The 20188-nt window shown below is 36.9% G+C and overlaps 1 long non-coding RNA gene across 5 annotated transcripts; it reads right to left on the reverse strand.

Moving 5' to 3' along the window:
• Positions 1–320: 320 nt before the first annotated feature.
• Positions 321–19274, reverse strand: LOC147006140 (uncharacterized). 5 transcript variants are annotated; one of them, XR_015047916.1, is made up of 5 exons: positions 15735–19274; positions 14627–15020; positions 3489–3632; positions 2361–2779; positions 321–1928 (listed from the first exon to the last, which is right to left on the reverse strand). It is a non-coding gene; the product is annotated as an uncharacterized LOC147006140 (long non-coding RNA). The 5 variants fall into 5 exon arrangements; XR_015047918.1 differs by lacking the exon at positions 321–1928 and having other exon boundaries at positions 1937–2779; positions 14627–14742; positions 14844–15020; XR_015047909.1 differs by lacking the exon at positions 321–1928 and having other exon boundaries at positions 1937–2510; positions 2593–2779.
• Between the last annotated feature and the right edge of the window lie 914 nt (positions 19275–20188).

The following is a 20188-nucleotide window of genomic DNA, read 5'->3' on the forward strand; positions in this document are numbered from 1 at the left end:
TCTGGCTAGACTCCTCCCCACAGTTACCTAGCAACAGCAAGATAGCCCAGCCCCACCTTTTTCTCTCTAAGATTTTACCTCTCTTACTCTCTATTTTTCCTTTTCTCTCTCTTTCCCTCCCCTCCCCTCATGTTGCCATGGCTGGTCTTTCTATTTCTACCTTCTCTCCTTTCTCCTTGCCTTTCTACAGTAAAGCTCTAAAACCATAGACTGTCTCTGACCATCAAGGTCAGCCATGGTTGAATGATGGGATAGGCTTTCTCCTAATGAGTGGTAATCTAACCTCTCCCCAGGAGGCATTCTAGACTCTCACCTGTGTGGGAACCTCTCAATGCCCCCCTCTTCCCCTGCCCTCTCTTCTCTTCCTCCCCGGAGTTAGGTACACAAGTGCCACCCTAGGGCCCCTATTCTGTTCTCTACTCCTCCACCATATCGAACATGGGATGCTGGAGGCTGAGAACCTGGTACCTGGGGCTGACCTTTGTCTACCACCCGCTTTGTGGGGTCAGTAGCTTAACACAGCCAGCTGCCCATCCTGGGTTGCATGGAAAGTGTGCATATTCCTCCCACATCGGCCTGCCCAGAGCACCAGAACTCTGGCGGGACTCAAGTTCTCTCCAACTCCCTTCTTTTCCACACACCTGCAGCCCCGCAGCTGACAGTTTTTATATGGTAGGATTAGGTCTGTAGCCCATCTTGAGATAGTTGGAGAGACTCAGATGAACGTGACAACAGTCATATTAACCTGTACCCAAAGCACTGAAGTTTGAACAAATGATAAAGCTGAACACTGAACACTAGAATGCAGAATAGATTTTTATGCCTGACATGTGTCAGATGATGTCCCATATGAAATTGTTTAACAGTTTTAGGAGAGTGAGGAGCATAGAGAGACTGCCCCATCTGGGGATTCATCCCATATACAATCAGCAAACACAGACACTATTGTGGATGCCAAGAAGTGCTTGTTGACAGAAATCTCATATGTCTGTTTCCCAAGAGGCTCTACCAGTGCCTGATAGATGGTGGATGCTTGCAACCAAGTACTGGACTGAGCACAGGGTCCCCAACGAAGGAGCTAAAGAAAGGACCAAAGGTTCTGAAGGGGTTTGGAGCCCCAAAGGAGGAACAAAAATATGAACCAAGCAGTACCCCCAGAGCTCTCAGGAACTAAACCTGGTGGATTATACATGGAGTGGGTCATCATTCTAGCTGTATATGTAGCAGAGGATAGCCTGCTCGTTATCAATGGGAGGAGAGGCCCTTGGTCCTGTGAAGGCTCTATGCCCCGGTGTAGGGGAATGCAAGTGCCAGGAAGCAGGAGTGGGTGAGTTGGTGATCAGGGGGAGGGGGAGAGGGAGGGAATAGGGTGTTTTGGGAGGGGAAATCAGCAAAGGGAATAACATTTGAAATGTAAATAAAGAAAATATCTAAGAAAAATGGGAAAAAAGCAGTGCTTTGAAATAATGTGTTTGAGGAATAATAAACAGAGGTGCTGATTTATATGTCAAAAGTTTTCAGAGTTGGTTGGCCTTCTGGATATGGAGAGTGTATAATAAACAAGGTGGGTATAACTGCCATTTTCAAAGGAACTTTATGTTTCCCTGACATTACTCAACACCTAAAATTGCAATGAATAATAAGACTGACACCAGAGATCAATTTTTTTGAAGGAGCATCCCAGAAAAACTTTAGTTTTAGGAAAATTGAATGTAAGCAAGAAGTTTTCAGCTATTCATTAAAGATAGAATCACCAAAATAACTTACTTATTGCAGACTGAACTCATCTATGGGATAGTGTTCCCCATCCAATTTAAGACGTTTGGTATAGCTGAGTTCTACAGCTGATGACAATGACTATGGTCCAAACATAAACAAATTGACTTCAGCTGGCAGCATGTAGTACAGAAAGAAGCATCACAGATGCCCTGAAAAAGCAAAATAGTTATGGGAGTAGAAAATGTGTTATTTGCAGACTTTATTTAATAGCTTTTTAAGACTTGGAAGGAGAGTGTCATATAATAACAGCAACTATATTTTTGTAAGTCATATATTCTTGGGTATTAGTGTTCAACTTTCACATTTCAGTCACATGAACATTTATAACTAAAAACTAAATTTGGCAGGATAGGTAACAAATATTTACAGATGGTAGTATTAATTTCTATTTATCTGTGGACATGCAACAAAATATAAACTCTAAGTCTGGGTTTATATCAAAGCTAAATGTTTCTAAAAAGATTACTAAATACAAAAAATATGATAGGAAATAGTTCTTCAGTAAAAATTTCAGACTTTATAAGGTGTTAATTTGAGGCACACAGAGTTAACAACTCTTTCAGGAAATTGCATAGACCTACCACTAATGCAAGAAATTGACCCATGTCCAATTATTGTGAAGGTGTCTGCTCAAGTAAACTCCACTGAATCTCCATGATGTTATGGAGGGACAGAAAACTTGACAGAGCCATGTTCAAGTTCAGGAATGTCTCCACATGTTCTCTCCTCCTCTGTAGGAATTTCACATAAGTTACTTATAATTAAAGCATCTCATGAGATACAAAATATTTTTAAGTCTGTATTTGTAATTACCAACATATATAGGCAAGGTTGTAGACTTCTCATCAACATACTGGATTTTATTGGGTCCCTTCAGTAGGAATCTAGGTTTGCAATCATATTCCACCACATCACCATGGCTGTATTCAACTTTCTCTGGTCCCTTAATTTTCCCATCGAGTAGTTCAGGATATTGATCACAGGATCTTACTTGACCGACCTATTGCAGAAATACTGTGTAACTATAAATTCATCTTACAATCTAAAACTCTAGTAAATAGAGAACACTACTTTTAATAACACTCTATGAATAAAAATTATTTACACTAGACTCACATTTCACAGTTGTAATGCACTTATTGAAATAAGGTTACACTCATATTGAAGGTAGAACATTAATTGGTAAACTTGATACCTTGAAGATACACGCAAATCATTCAGCAATTGAGTTGTGTCAATTATAGGGATTTTCACTTTTGCCAGTAATATTTTAACACACAATTATTATTTTGTAAGAAATATATGCACTGTATAAAATGTCTAATAAGTCAATTTATTTAATATCTGCTACTGAATTAATTAAAATCTTCATAAATACTGTTTGGACTCTATGCAATGTAAGGTTATGCATACTCTTTGAAAATGCCAACATTAATGATAATGTAAACAAAATGTAAGAAGTGTCTTCTGGCTCAGCAGCTATGTCTGCATGTGTTAACACATTGAAAACACATTTTAAGATGCAACTTGTCCTCTTATTAATCTTGTAAATAGGTGACTGTATATTAGCCATATAACACAGGGCCTTTGTAGATGTCTATATCTCTGAATTTGTTTTAGACCATAGACATACTGCAAAACTGAGGAATACTACAAGAGGGAAAATAGACTTTTGAATCTCATTGAAAAAATATAAAGCAGATACTGACCTTTACATGTAGGGAAACTAGAGGACCATCCAACTCTGTGTCCTGGTTGGCAAGAGAATTTCAACAAATCTCCAATTGTATATTTTTCTTTTTTGGGATAAACAACTTACCATGCGTCTAGTTTGGGAATGCTGCATTCTATTTCTGGAAAATAAGATAATTAGAATATACAATTAATCAGTGATATGTAGGCTTATCTCTCTCATATACATTCATGGACAACAGTAACCATCTTCCTTATAAATAATGCTGCATATTAGCTTTAGTATAGTCCCTAAATCAATATGGAAACCTTTGAGAATATAAAATGGTGCAATGTATTACTTATAAAACTAATTAATAAAATCAACTTAATTGTACTGGATATAATCAGCTGGAGAAAATTATGAATATTAAAGTCATAACTCACAACTCTTTTCATATCTGAATTTAGTGTGGTCATGTATCTAAATCACAAAATTATTTTAGTTTTATTTATGAGAAAGTTGATCTCATAATTTATTTCTCATGCATCTGTGGTTAGTAAAATGTAATTAATCTATCTTAAGTTAAAAATAACCAGGACTGCTGGTTTCCATTGGCTTCTGGAGCAAGCCTTCCAGGAGTGCAGACAAGCCTGTGAGCACAGGTAGGACAGTCTCTGCTGCTCAGAGGAACTCTCCCAGGACTCTCAAGCCACAGGAACCAAGGAGCTTCCTGTGACAGGAATCTTCCATTTTCCCATCTGTGAACAGAGCTGATCCTCGGCCACAGAGCTACAGACACAAATACCACCAGGAGAGAGCTGGTCTCCCAGGCATGCCTACACATCTGTGAGCACAGGTAAGACCACCACTTCTATTCAAATTCCTAGCCCAAGAGGGACCCTCACAGAGCCATGAGGACACAGGAATCAAGGGTCAGCTGGGGGCAGGATACTTCTGGTCTTTTCACTACAGAGCGTAACCAGTACCAAAGCTCTCCATACCTAAATTCCTCCCAGAGAGAACTGGTATCTCAGGACTACTAAAACAAAGCCTTGTAGGACACAAAAGCCACAGTTGGAGACAGCAAAACCAGCCAACACCAGAGACAACCAGATGGCAAAAGGCAAGTGCAAGGACAAAAAAAAACAGAAACCAAGGCTACTTGGCATAATCAGCACTCAGGTCTCCCACCACAGTGAATAATGGTTACCCCAACATAAAAGAAAAGCAAGACTCTGATTTAAAAATCACATCGCATAATGATGATAGAGAAATTTAAGGATATAAATAACTTCTTTAAAGAAATACAAGACAATACAGGTAAACATGTAGAATAACTTAAAGAGGAAATACAAAAATCCCTTAAAGAACTACAGGAAAACACAACCAAACAGGTGAAGGAGTTGAACAAAACCATCCAGGATCTAAAAATAAAAATAAAAACAGTAAAGAAATCACAAAGAGAAAACTCTTGATATAGAAACACTTAAAAAGAGATCAGGAGACATAGATGCAAGCATCACCAACAGAATACAAGAGATAGAAGAGAGAATCTCAGGTAGAGTAGATAACATAGAAAACAATGAAACAACAGTCAAAGTAAATGCAAAATGCAAAAAGCTGCTAACCCAAAACATCCAGAAAATCCAGGACACAATGAGAAGACCAAAGCTAAGGATAATAGTTATAGATGAGAGTAAAGATTCCAAACTTAAAGGGCCAGTAAATATCTTCAAAAATTATACAACAGAAGTTCTCTTACCTAAAGAAAGAGAAGCCCATAAACATACAAGAAGCTACAGAACTCCAAATAGATTCTACCAGGAAAGAAATTTCTCCTGTCGCATAATAATCAAAACACCAAAAGTACAAAATAAAACAAGAATACTAAAAGCAGTAAGGGAAAAAGGTCAAGTAACATATAAAGGCAGACCTATCAGAATTACACCACACTTCTCCCCTGAGACTATGAAAGCTAGATCTTGGACAGATGTCATACAGACCCTAAGAGAACACAAATGCCAGCCCAGGTTACAATACCCAGCAAAACTCTCAATTTCCATAGATGGAGAAACCAAGATATTCCATGACAAAAACAAATTTACACAATATCTTTCCACAAATCCAGCCCTAAAACAAGTAATACATGGAAAATGTCAACACAAGGAGGGAAATTACACTGTAGAAAAAGCAAGAAAGTAATCTCTTTTCAACAAACCCAGAAGAAGATAACCACACAAACATAAAAATAAAAACCAAAGTAACAGGGAGCAACAACCACTATTCCTTAATATCTCTTAACATCAATGGACTCAATTCCCCAATGAAAAGACATAGACTAACAGACTGGATATGTAAACAGGACCCAGAATTTTGATGCATAAAGGAAACGCACCTCAGTGTCAAAGATAAATGTTATCTTAGAGTAAAGTGCTGGAAAACAATTTCACAAGCAAATGGTCCAAAGAAACAAGTGGGAGTAGCCATTCTAATACTGGATAAAGTGGACTTTCAACCAAAAGCCATCAAAAATGATAAGGAAGGACACTCCATACTCATCAAAGGAAAAATCTACCAAGAAGAACTCTCGATTCTGAACATCTATGCTCCAAATGCAAGGGCACTCACACTGATAAAAGAAACTTTACTAAATCTAAAAGCATACATTGAACATCACACAATAATTGTGAGGGACTTTAACATCTCACTTTCATCAATGGACAGATGAGGGAAACACAAACTAAACAGGGACACAGTGGAACTAACAGAAGTTTTGGACCAAATGGATTTAACAGATATCTCTAAAACATTTCATCGTAAATCAAAAATTATAACTTCTTCTCAGCACCTTATGGAACCTTCTCCAAAACTGACCATATAATCGGTCTCAAATCAGACCTCAGCAGATATAAGAATATTGAAACAATCCCATGCCTGCTAACAGATCACTACAGATTAAGGCTGGTCTTCAATAGCAACAAAAATTACAGAAATTCCACATACATATGGAAGCTGAACAACACTCTACTCAATGATAACTTCATCAAGGAAGAAATAAAGAAATAAATTAAAAGCTTTTTAGAATTTAATGAAAATGAATGTACAACATACCCAAATTTATGGGACACAATGAAGGCATTCCTAATAGGAAAACTCATAGCTCCTAGTGCCTATAAAAAGAAAGTGGAGAGAGCATACACTCAGTTTAACAGCACATCTGAAAACTCTAGAACAAAAAGAAGCAAATACACCCAAGAGGATTTGATGGCAGGAAATAATCAAATTCAGGGCTGAAATCAAACAAGTAGAAACAACAACAACAACACAAATCAATACAATGAATCAACAAAACCAGGTGCTGGATCTTTGAGAAAGTCAACAAGATATTTAAACACTTAGCCAGACTAACCAGAAGGCACAGAGACATTATCCAAATCAACAAAATCAGAAATGAAAAGGGAGATATAACAACAGAAATGGAGGAAATTAAAAAAAAAAATCACCAGATCCTACTACAAAAGCCTATACTCAACAAAACTGGAAAATCTGGAAGAAATGAACAATTTTCTAGACAGATATGAAATTCCAAAGTTAAATCAGGATAAGATAAACCATGTAAACAGTCCCATAATCCCTAAAGAAACAGAAGCAGTCATCAAAAGTCTCCCAACCAAAAAGAAGTCCAGGACCAAATTGTTTTATTGCAGAATTCTACCAAACTTTGAATATCAATACTCTTTAAACTAGTTCACAATACAGAAACAGAAGGAACACAGCCCAATTCTTTCTATGATGCCACAATTACACAAGTACCAAAATTTTACAAAGACCCAACAAGGAAATAGAACTTCAGAACAATTTTCCTTATGATTATTCATGCAAAAGTACTCAATCAAATAGTTCCCAAATGAATCCAAGAATACATCAAAATGGTCATTCACCATGGCCAAGTAGCCTTCATCCTACGGATGCAGTGATCGTTCATATATGGAAATCCATCCACTACATAAACAAAACCCAGAAGATGTCCCAACCGGTAAGAAGGACACATGCTCCACTATGTTCATAGCAGCCTTATTTTTAATAGCCAGAAGCTGGAATGAAACCAGATGCCCCTCAACAGAGAAATGGATGCAGAAAATGTGGTACATTTACACAATGGAGTACTACTCAGCTATTAAAAAAAATGAATTTATGAAATTCCTAGGCAAATGGATAGACCTGGAGAGCATCATCCTGTGTGAGTTAACCCAATCACAAAGGAACTCACACAATATGTACTCACTGATAAGTGGATATTAGCCCAGAAACTTAGGATACCCAAGATATAAGATACAATTTGCTAAACCCATGAAACTCAAGAAGAACAAAGACCAAAGTGTGGACACTTTGCCCCTTCCTAGAATTGGGAACAAAACACCCATGGAAGGAGTTACAGAGACAAAGTTTGGAGCTGTGACGAAAGGATGGACCATCTAGTGATTGCCATATCTGGGGATCCATCCCAAAATCAGCTTCCAAACGCTGACACCATTGTACACACTAGCAAGATTTTGCTGAAAGGACCCAGGTATAGCTGTCTCTTGTGAGACTATGCTGGGGCCTAGCAAACACAGAAGTGGATACTCACAGTCGGCTATTGGATGGATCACAGGGCCCCCAGTGGAGGAGCTAGAGGGATCTGCAACCCTATAGATGGAACAACAACTAACAACTAACCAGTATCCCTGAGCTCTTGACTCTAACTGCATATGTATCAAAAGATGGCCTAGTTGGCCATCACTGGAAAGAGAGGCCCATTGGACTGGCAAACTTTATATGCCCCAGTACAGGGGAATGCCAGGGCCAAAAAGTGGGAATGGGTGGGTAGGGGAGTGGGGGGAGGAGGGTATGGGGGATTTTGGGATAGCATTGGAAATGTAAATGAGGAAAATACCTAATAAAGATAAAAAAAAAAAGAAAACCATATGATCATTTAATTAGATGGCGAAAGAACATTTGATCAAATTCAACATCCCTTCATGTTTAAAGTCTTTGAGAGATCAGGAATTCAGGCCCATACCTAAACATAGTAAAAGCAATATACAGCAAACCAGCAGCTATCATCAAACTAAATGGAGAGAAACTTTAAACAATCCCACTTAAATCAGGGACAAGACAAGGGACAAGGCTGTCCTCTCCCTCTCCTTATCCATTCAACATAGTACTTAAAGTTCTAGCTAGAGCAATTAGACAACAAAAGGAGGTCATAGAGACACATATTGGAAAGGAAGAAGTCAAACTATCACTATTTACGGAGGATATGATAGTATAAGTAAGTTACCCCAAAAGCTCCACCAGAGAACTCCTACAGCTGAGAAAAAAATTCAGCAAAGTGACCGGATATAAAATTAACTCAAACAAATCAGTAGCCTTCCTATACTCAAAGGATAAACAGGCCGAAAAAGAAATTACAGAAACAATGCCTTTCAGAATAGTCACATATAATATAAAATATCTTGGTGTAACTCTAACCAAATAAGTTAAAGATTTGTCTGACAAGAACTTCAAGTCTCAGAAGAAAGAAATCGAAAAAGATCTCAGAAGATGGAAAGATCTCCTATGCTCATGGATTGGCAGGATTAATATAGTAAAAAATTACCATCTTGCTGAAAGCAATATACAGATTCAGTGGAATCCCAATCAAAATTCCAACTCAGTTCTTCATCAAGTTAGAAAGAGCAATTCTCAAATTCATCTGGAATAACAAAAAATCCAGGATAGCAAAAACTATTCTCAACAATAAAAGAACCTCTGAAGGAATCAGCATTCCCGACCTCAGATGGACGTCAGTACTACAGAGCAATAGTGATTAAAACTGTATGGTATTGATATAGTGACAAGAAGATCAATGGAACAGAATCGAAGACCCAGAAATGAACCCATAACCCCATGGTCAGTTGATCTTTGACAAAGGAGCTAAAACAATCGGGGGGCGGGGGGGGAGACAGCACTTTCAACAAAAGATGCTCTTGGTTAGTATGCAGAAGAATACAAATTGACCCATTCTTATCTCCCTGTACAAAGCTCAAGTCCTAGTGGACAAAGAACCTCCACATAAAAACAAATACACTGAAACTAATAGAAAAGAAAGTGGGGAAGAGCCTTGAGCACATGGACATAGGGGGAATTTGGTGAACAGAGCACCAATAGCTTATGCTCTAAGATCGGGAATCGACAAACGGGACCTCATAAAATTACAAAGCTTCTGTAAGACAAAGGACACTGTCAATAGGACAAAATGGCAACCAACAGATTAGGAAAAGATCTTTACCAACCCTAAATCTGATAGAGTGCTAATATGCATTATATACAAAGAACTCAAAAAGTTAGACTCCAGAAAACCAAATAACCCTATTAAAAATGAGGTACAGATCTAAACAAAGTATTCTCTACTGTGGAATATCAAATGGCTGAGAATCACCTAAAGAAATGTTCAATATCCTTAGTCATCAGGGAAATGCAAATCAAAACAACTCTGATATTCTACCTCACACTAGTCAGAATGGCTAAGATCAAAACCACAGGTGACAACAGATGCTGGAGAGAATGTGGAGAAAGAGGAAGACTCCTCCACTCTTGGTGGGATTGCAGGTTGGTACAATCACTATGGAAATCTGTTTGCTGGTTCCTCAGAAAATTGGACATAGTACTGCCTGAGGACCCAGTGATACTACTCCTGGGAATATACCCAGAAGTTACCCCAACACGTAATAAAGTCATGCTGCATTTTGTTCATAGCAGCTTTATTCATAATAGACAGAAGCTGAAAAAAACCCAGATGTCTCTCAACAGAGGAATGGATATAGAAAATGTGATACATTTACACAATGGAATGCTACTCAGCTATTAAAAACAATGAATTCATGAAATTATTAGGCAAATGGATGTAACTAGGAAATCTCAACCTGAGTGAGGTAACCCAATCACAAAAGAACACACATGGTATACACTCACTGATAAGTGGATATTAGCCCAGAAGTTCAGAATACCCAAGATACTATTCATAGAACAAAGGAAGCTCAAGAAGAAGGAAGACCAAAGTAAGGATACATCGGTCTTTCTTAGAAGGGGAACAAAATGCCCATGAGAGGAGATACAGAGACAAAATGTGGAGCAGAGACTGAAGGAAAGGCCATCCAGAGACTTCCCCAACCTGGGGATCCATCCCAAATACAGTTATGAAACCCAGATACTATTGTGGATGCCAATAAGTTCTTGCTGATATTTGCCTGTTATAGTTGTCTTTTGAGAGGCTCTGCCAGTACCTGATAAATACAGAGCCAACCTTGTGCTTAGAGCTTACAGGGTCTAAGCACAAGGTATGCAGTTAAGGAGCTAGAGAATTGACCAAAGGAGCTGAAGGACCTTGCAGCCCCATAGGAGGAACAACAATATGAACCAACCAGTACCCCTAGAGCTCTCAGGGACTATATCACCATCCAAAGAGTATACATGGAGGGATCCATGGCTACAGCCACTTATGTAGCAGAGGATGGCCTTGTTGGACATCAATGGGAAGAGAGGCCCTTGGTTCTGAAAAGGCTTGATGCCCCATTGTAGGGGAATTCCAGGACAGTGGAAGTGGGTGGGTTGGTAAGAAGGGGAAAGGGAAATGGGATCAGGGATTTTGAAGGGGAAACCAGGAAGGGGATAATATTTGAAATGTAAATAAGAAAATATTTAATATAAAAAGGATGTGCTAAGCATTTACATTAAACCACTTTTGTACTTCCAATTCTTATTAATAACTAATTGTCCATTATTCTGATTTATATTAAGAGCATGCAAAAATCTTCATTATATTAAATTTTTTGTCAATATTTGGCACTTTGATGGGGTTACCAAAAGCTAAACAAACAAACAAAAATGTCTTAAAAATATTTTTATTTGGAATTTCCTTTCTTCATAACTTAAAAATAATAAATTAGAATTTTAAAATTAGGGTGATACATTAAAGGTAATTCATTCTTTCAAACTCAGTGTTAGTAAATAATCAGGAAGAAATTTGAATGACAAACTTTAAAACTAGTATCTAAGGAACAAAAACTCCTTTCCTTGGGCTTTCTGATTGAACTTAGAGGAATAGATTTGCTAGGTGCCTGAGACACTCTGGCAATACTCTCCATGTGATTCCTTTGTTTTAGTATGGAGTTGGTGGGTTGGGGATCATGGAGGGGAGGAGGGTATAGGGGACTTTGGGTATAGCATTTGATATGTAAATGAAGAAAATATCCAATAAAAAAAGAAAAACAAAATATTGAGTTTCAGATTGATTGGAAAATATTATACTAAGGAATACTCAGAACAATTCTTCTATAAAACTATTATAATCATCTGTAGCTTGTGTTTCATTTGGTCTTTTTTTCCTATTTATGTATTTTTGCTCATTTAACATAAATACACTTATTAACATACCATAATATTCTGTATGAATATGAACAAAATTCAGCTTTCCTATAGACTTTAATAACCTAGTTGGCAAACTCATGAGATATGATTTAATGACCTGTGTGAGCTGATGTACACTGAGAGAATTTTTTCTCTTTCAAAGGATAAATCCTAGTGCTGATGAATGGAAATGTGATTATCAATTTATACTCTGTATTGTTTTTAAAGTTTTCTGTAAATACTACTTAACTTGAGTAGACTCGATGAAGATGATGAGAAGGGTAATTATTATGATGAAGGTGAAGATGATGATGATAATAATTTGGTCACATCTCATCATAATGGAAAATTCCATGATTATTTGAAATAAGCCTGGATAGTGGTCAGTTTTGTCCAGTTTTCCACTGCATGGTTGAGGCTAGAACACTTAACCACCAATCTGCATAATGTATTAAATTTTTGGAGACATAGTGTGCCAACAGGCTCCTTCTATCTGTGTGTTCACATTTTCATAAGTCTTAATTAAATTTGGAATATAACAACATCAGTACATCAGTTTGTCCTGTTCTCTCCCTCACTCCCTTATACTTTCCTATGGTTCACATTTCCTTGTCAGACCTGGAGACATTGAAAATTCTGTGCAAATTTGGTGGGTAACAGGTTCTTTGAGATTGAAATATTTCATCCTTCTGGAAAGCAACTTAAGCAGGATGGTATACAAATCAAAACATCCTCAAGGAATCCCTGAAACTGACAAAATTCAGCAGTCCTCTCCTTTCCAGAGTAAATAAGCTAGTTTGGTTGTTGAGAGTTACTCTCAGGCAAGCAAAGCTGAAAAAAAAAAAAAAGACACTCAGACCACCCTAGATTCAAAATTAAAAGACAGACCATACCAGCTGCTTGCAACAACCAGGAACCTTCCAAGCTTTCTTGAAAGGGTAACTTGAAAAAGATACTCTCCAATATATTTTTGCTACTTGTGCAATGTGCTCCAGGGACCCAGATTTTGTAAACTGTCAACTATGCAGAGGGGACCTTGGTGGAACAGCTGTCTTTGAGACATTTCTGCTCCTCACCAATATTTCTATAAGTAACTCTTTAAAACTCATGTATCACAAATTTGGAATTTGGTAGTATTCTGTATTTTGGAGTGTCATGGCCTTCTCTGGAGAGAGGCTGCAACTTTAAGTCTCAGTGTAACATATCCAAATATGTCCTCTGATGTAGGTGCGAAATGGAGGACTCCATTTTCCAGAATGGCTTCCCTTTCTCTGACCTTATCTAAGGAGGTTAACCCAAAAAGGGCTCTACCCGGGGAAGCTTGAATAGTCCATGGCTCACCCAGAAGTTCAAATACCTTTTTCCTGATAAGAACCCACCCAGCAAGTACCTGGGATTCTTGGAATGCCTCTAGATACCAAGGAGGCATTCACAGAAATTTAACCTCTAGCCAGTGGTTTCACAATCATCCTAAAATTCCCTTTCTAATCTCCAGTGTTTATATATAACCCTTATCCACACTGAATAACATGTATGCATATAAACTCACCCAGAATGAAGGTATGTGCACAAGGTAAGATCATCTAAGGATCTGATTCATTAAAATCCTCAGAGAAAGCCTTCTATTCCCATGCACTCACTCCCCACTAAACTGGGATCCTGCAGACTCCACTGATTCCTGACTGTATTTCATCCTTCCAGCCTGGTGTGCAGTGGTGCCTGGACACACTAAGGGAAGAAACTGAGGACAGGAACCATGGTTTCCCTAGTTAAGGTGTGTAAACACTTGTGTATCATCTCCACTGAAAAAATTTGTTACCCAACAGAATTGTATGAAAATGCTTTCTGTTTTGATCACTTTATATTTGCAATGCTAGAACTGACCTTACAATTATTTAATCCTAACCAATAACTTATGAGCTGATACTCTTGTGAAGACAAGCAGAGCAAATTACCAGTAAAAAAAAAAAAAAAAAAAAATGAAGAGGCTACACTTAGACTAATCAGAATTTTAATTTTTCTAGCTATAATTATAAAATAAAAAGCATGTTGTCATTAGCTAAATGCAATAATCACGAATACAGAGAAATTTCTTAGGAAAAAACATCTATCAGCTTTTTTGTCCCAAAACCATGAGGCTGCAGACTCCCTTTCTTAAAAAAACAGTTTTTCCAGCAGGGGCCCTGGTGCTGTGACTAATCCTGGCTAAAGCATGTGGCCATTCTCTTGCTAAACTAGCAGATAAAGTTTTAGCCATCTTTATTTTCCAACATGAAACACAGAACATTCAGCCATTCAGACAACTAGACACGAACACACATGAATTGAACACATGAACAGACCAGTGCACCAGACATTAGATGTTAGACAACACAAAGAGAACAGAGAACTTCTGCTGTAAGGGCTAGAGGGAAAAAGGCAGGACATCCCCCAACATTTCTCTCTGCCTCTGGGAGAGTTTCAAAATCCACTTTCCTCCCACCTGATGCAGTTCTCGACTGCGGCCATCGCCTGATTATTTCATAAAAACCCTTTTATTTCTCTCGCCTAAAAAGCAGCTTCTGGAAGATGCAGCCGACTGCCTGCTGCATTCCTAGGTCCTGGTATCACTGCTGAACCTGAGCGGGTCCAGCGCAGGCCAGCGCTGTTACTGCTCAGACCGTACCACACCCTTAGCAACCTTTTACCCGTTGCTTCTCCATGTCCCTGTATGAATTTTCTAATTCTTTCCTAGCTCCATACCAGCAGTGTTTCTTCCAGCTTCTTCTGCCATTCTCAGACCCCACGTTGAGCACAAAATTGTTGTGGCCAGCCTGCAGCTCTCATGTCTGGGTTTGAGTCTGGGAGGCAACCTGGAGCTGAAAGAGAAGAGGGAATCTAGGCGGGTCCAGAAATAATGGAACCAAGACATACTAGTCTGCGCAAGGTTCGAATGTTTAATAAAAAAGTGTGCACTTACAAAGAGGGAAACCCATCCCTAGTCATGCCAAGTTTCTTGATGTAGAGATGTGAGGTTGTCAGAAGAGCCTTTTAGCAGAAACTCACCAAATTCACAGTTTGCAGTTAACTCCAGAAAATCTTGGAGAACCGTTCAGCCTCACAGCAGGTGCTTATGGGCTGAACCAGCCTGCCTAGACTGAAAGAGTTTACATAGAAGTATTTTAATTTCTGTTACTTTAACTACATCATGTAAAAGCACAACAGATAAAAAAATTACAAATTTTAGAATGTAGTGAATATCTTAAATTGCCTTGTCATTTAAGGTATGGTGAATAATTCTTGAAAAATAGCAAGGTGTAACTTTCTTCTCAATAAGAGAACTAATTATTATTCTTAGAAAACCTTCATTAATCTTTGATTTTAAAACAAGGAAAACTATAAATACAACAAAATTTGCTGCTTTCTGGAAACCTTTCTTTTTTTCTAAAATCAAGATATTTGGGAAGAATTTCTATGGGGACATGTTCTGTGGTAGACCTTAATTCAGTATCAAACACATAAGGCTATCACAAATTCAGATATTTAAAACGATATAGATCTTGGTAAGAAACTTTTCATATTGAAACAAAGCCTTTGTTATTCCAATAAGAAGACGTTTAGAAACAGCAACTAGTTAAAGAATCTTTCATGAGACATAACATTATGTGATATTTTTAAGGTTTTGAAAAGGGAAATGAACTAATAGTCTACAGTACAGGAATGACTCCACAAGAAAAAGCAAATATCCATACCTATTTTTACTCGAAGTCTTATACTTAACTTTCAAATGAATGATCACAATATATCTCAAAGAACAATAAAACTCTTACATGTCATCAGTATAATGGCAACAATATAATGAAATACTCACTAATACATGAGCATTGAGTTGACCATACATTTTGTAGACCAATAATTGATCCTAATGTTTCTCCATTTGCTGTTATATATCCTTTTTTACAAATATATTGTGTTTTTATACATTTAGAACATGTTAATTCAATTTCAGAGAAAAATTCCATTATCAATTTCTATGTCTGACTTTGAGAATGTCTCTAAATGGGGAAACATATTAGAAAAATGTAAGTGCCTGTATAGCATCTTAAGGAGTCACAATATAAAAAAAAATATTTAAAAATGCATTAGTTATTTGCACATGATTACCTGAAATAATTAAAAACACTCATATTTCTGGACCTAGGAAAATGGCTTCTAGGTTTAAATATACAACACAGTCCTCTGTGAAATAGTCTATGGCAAATTATTCATATATATTATATATATATTTGTCCAAGTGGATCCATAATCATAAGGAATACAGGAAAAGTTTAATGTATGTTTTTTCAAGTACCTCTTTTAAACCTGAGAATTAATTTGTATAGATAGATGATAGATAGATAGATAGATAGATAGATAGATAGATAGATAGAGGTATAGGTATAATTATAGATGCAGATATATAAAACGTATTTACCTAACTAGGGTTCCTGAGGTTTGGTGATGGTCTTGGAAAAGCTATCCAGATATGTGCTACAGATTCCAGTACCAAGAATATTAAATGTCATAGTGACTATATGTCTAAAACACAATGGATGCTAAAAGTTCAAAGAAGTTCAGAACAAAATGTAAGTTTATTCAGTGTTCTTGGTCCAAGCTCTTCGGTTTATAAAGTATTTACAGCAAAATCATAGAAGAATGTTTCCCCAAACTAAACAAAGAGATGCCTATAATCATACAAAAATCTAACAGAACACCAAATAGGTTGGTACACGCGAGAAAATCCTCTCACCACATAAGAATCAAAACACCTTATAGACAGAAAAATAACAACAAATAGAATATTGAACCATCAAGGATAAAAGCCCAAGTAACATTTAAAGACAGACCTATCAGAATTACACCTGATTTATCAAAAGAGTCGATAAAGATCAACAGCCAGGGTAGATGTCTTGCATTCTCAAAGAGACTGAAGATGACACCCAGGACTATTATACCTTCAATCACCATTGATGTAAAAAATATATATTTCAAAACAAAAAACAAATTTAAACATAATCTAGCCACAAATCCAGCCCTACAGGAGAAACAAGAAGGAAAAATCCAAACCAAGGAAGTTAACTACACCTCAATATCAGGAAATAAATCTAAACCAGCAAAACCAAAATAAAGAACACACACACACATACACACACACACACAAGTGAGCACACACACACACACACAAACAGGCATACATACACACAAACTAACATCCCCATTATTATAACAGAAATTAACAATCATTTGTCATTAATGTCACTAAATATCTGTGGTCTAAATTCCAAAATAAAAAGACACAGCAAAAAGACACACACATACCTCAGACTAAAGAGCTGGATAAACAGTTTCAAAGCTAATGGACCTAAAAAGCAAACTGGAGTAGCCATTCTAAAAATCTAATAAAATAGACTTTCAACCAAAACTAATAAAAATAGATGTGAAAGGACACTTTATACTCATCAAAGAAAAAGACCAACAAGATGATGTCTCAAATCTGAGTAACAATGTTCTAAATGCAAAAGCCCCCACACTGCGAGAAGAAACATTACTAAAGCTCACATAACACTTTGAACCTCACACATTAATAGTGGGAAATGTTAACACTCCACTTTTACCAAAAAAAAAAAAAAGTCATCAAGGCATAAACTATAAAAAGAAATAATAAAAATGATAGATATTAAGAATAAACCATCCCTAACAGATACATACAGAACATTTCAACCAAACACAAAAGAAGGTGCTACCGTTTTCTCAGCACCTCAAAATCCTTCTCAAAAATTGATCACAATGTTGAGCACAAAGTCTCAAAAGATATCAGAAACCTGCAAAAGCTACTTGCATCTTATGATAATACCATGAATTAAAGCTGGACTTCCACAACAAGAGAAACACTGGAAAGCCTACACACTCTTGGAAACTGAACAACTCTCTTCTGAATGAGTCAGGAAAAAAATAAAGGAAGAAATGAAAGACTTTGTAGAATTCAATGGAATTAATGAAACTTATGGAACACAACAAATACAGTGCAAAGAGGAAAATCCATAGCACTAACTATCTTCATAAGGAAATGAGTGAGATGTCAGTATACCAGCAACTTAACAGCATGTCTGAAAGCTGTATAATAAAAAGAAGCAAACACACTCAAGAGGAGTAAAGGGCAGGGTATACTCAAAATGAAGGGTAAAATTAATCAATTAGAAACAGAGAACAAAACAAAGATTCACAAAACAGATGAGTTGGTTCTTTGAGAAAATCAATAAGAAAGACAAACAGCTAATATAATGAATAGACAGGGTGACAGTATTCAAATTAACAAAATCAGAAATGAAATGGGGGATGTAACATCAGACACTGAGGAAATCCAAATGAATCATTTGGTCTTTCTTCAAAATCCTGTATGTAGAAAATTGGAAAATCTAAACAAAATTAATGATTTTCTTGGTATATGCTACTTCTCAAAGTTAAATCAAGATGAGATAGACAATTTAAATAGACTTATAACCCATAAAGAAATAGAAGCAATCTTTAAAACTATAAACCAAAAACAGCCCAGGGCCAGATGGGTTTAGATCAGAATTTACCAGACTTTGACTGAACGACTCATACTTGTACTCCCCAAAGTTTGCCTGCTTATGTGAGCACTGAGAGAGCCAGTCCAAAGCAAGGATGAGCTGTAGACATGTCTAATCCTCAAAGGTCTCATCTTAAGACTTGCAGGAGTACAACTAGTCCCTCCTTCTACTTGGGCCTGCATGTCCAGATGCATGTAGTCTGTGAGACTCCCCAAATCTGCCATCATATAGGTAGTCACGTGGCCTGGTGGCCAAATTACTGGACTAACTTGCTTTCTTCCTTTAATGACATGTACAGAAAGCACCTGTAGTTCCTCTTTATGCAAATGAGCATTCTCAGCACCTCAGATTTAGGCAATTAAGTATATTCACCCCCCTCAATTTCTACCCTTTCCCCAAGGCTAATATATCTTTTGCTATCCCCCACCCAAAACAAAGTCCTTTCACTCTAAAGCATCTCAGAGAATGTCATTTTTCCCCACACTTACTGCTATGCAAGATCCTGGAATGCAGCAACATGCTAAACTTCATTCCTTTTAGTGTGGCAGGTACACAATGGTAGCTGGACAAAATGAGGGAAGAAGCAGAACTGTGCCAGAACTTCAAATTATTCCATAAAATAAAAGCAGAAGGAATATGACCAAACTCAGTCCAAGAGGTCACAAACAACCTGATACACAAACCTCATGAAAATGTAACCAAGAAAAAGAATTTCAGCCCCATTTCCCTCATTGATGCAAATTATTTCATAAAATAATATCAAACTGAATCCAAGAATATCATTCACCATGATGAGGGAAGCTTCATCACAGGGATACACAGATTTAACAATATACAAAAATCCAAGAATACAATGTACCATATAAACAAACTGAAAGAAAAAAGAAAAAAAAAACATGATCATATCATTAGAGGCAAAAGCTTGGAGAGATCAGGGATACAAGAAAGCATTCATAAACAAAATAAAGACAATATAGCAAGAAAAAAATCAAGTTACATAAGGAGAAATTTAAAGCAATTCCACTAAAATCAGGCTATCCATTCTCTCTGAACCTATGCATATAGCACTTGAAATTTTAGTCAAAGCAACAGGACAACATAAGGAGGTCAAAGGGATACAACTTAGAAATGAAGAAGTCAAAGTACTGCTATTTGCTATAGAATATGATAGTATACATAAGTAACTCCAAAAATTTACTAGAGAACTCCTATAGCTGATAAACACCTTCAGAAATGTGATTGCATAAAAAAATTTACCTCAACATCAAAAATCAGAAGCCCTCCTTCAAACAAACAATAAATGGGCTGAGAAAGAAATGGAGAAAACAAAGCTCTTCCCAATAACCACAACTAATATAAAATATCTTGTTGTAACTCAAACTAATCACATGAAAGACCTTAATGTCAAGAACTTCAAGCCACTGAAGAAAGAAACTGAAGAAGATACCAGAATATGGAAAGATATCCTATAATCACAGATTGGGAGTATTAACATAGTAAATGGCCATCTTAACAACAACAACCTACAGATTCAATGCAACTCCTGTCAAAATTCCAAAACAATTCTTTTACAGATGTTGAAAGAACAATACTCAACTTCATATGAAAAAGAAAAAAGACAACAAAAGCAATCCTGTACAAGAAAAGAACTTCTAGACCTAATATCATCCCCGATTTCTGTTCTACAGACCAAGCATAATCAAACCTGCATAGT

Source organism: Mus caroli, unplaced genomic scaffold, assembly GCF_978045245.1.
Source record: "Mus caroli unplaced genomic scaffold, Mus_caroli_1 scaffold_1, whole genome shotgun sequence".
Classification (NCBI taxonomy): Eukaryota; Metazoa; Chordata; class Mammalia; order Rodentia; family Muridae; genus Mus; species Mus caroli.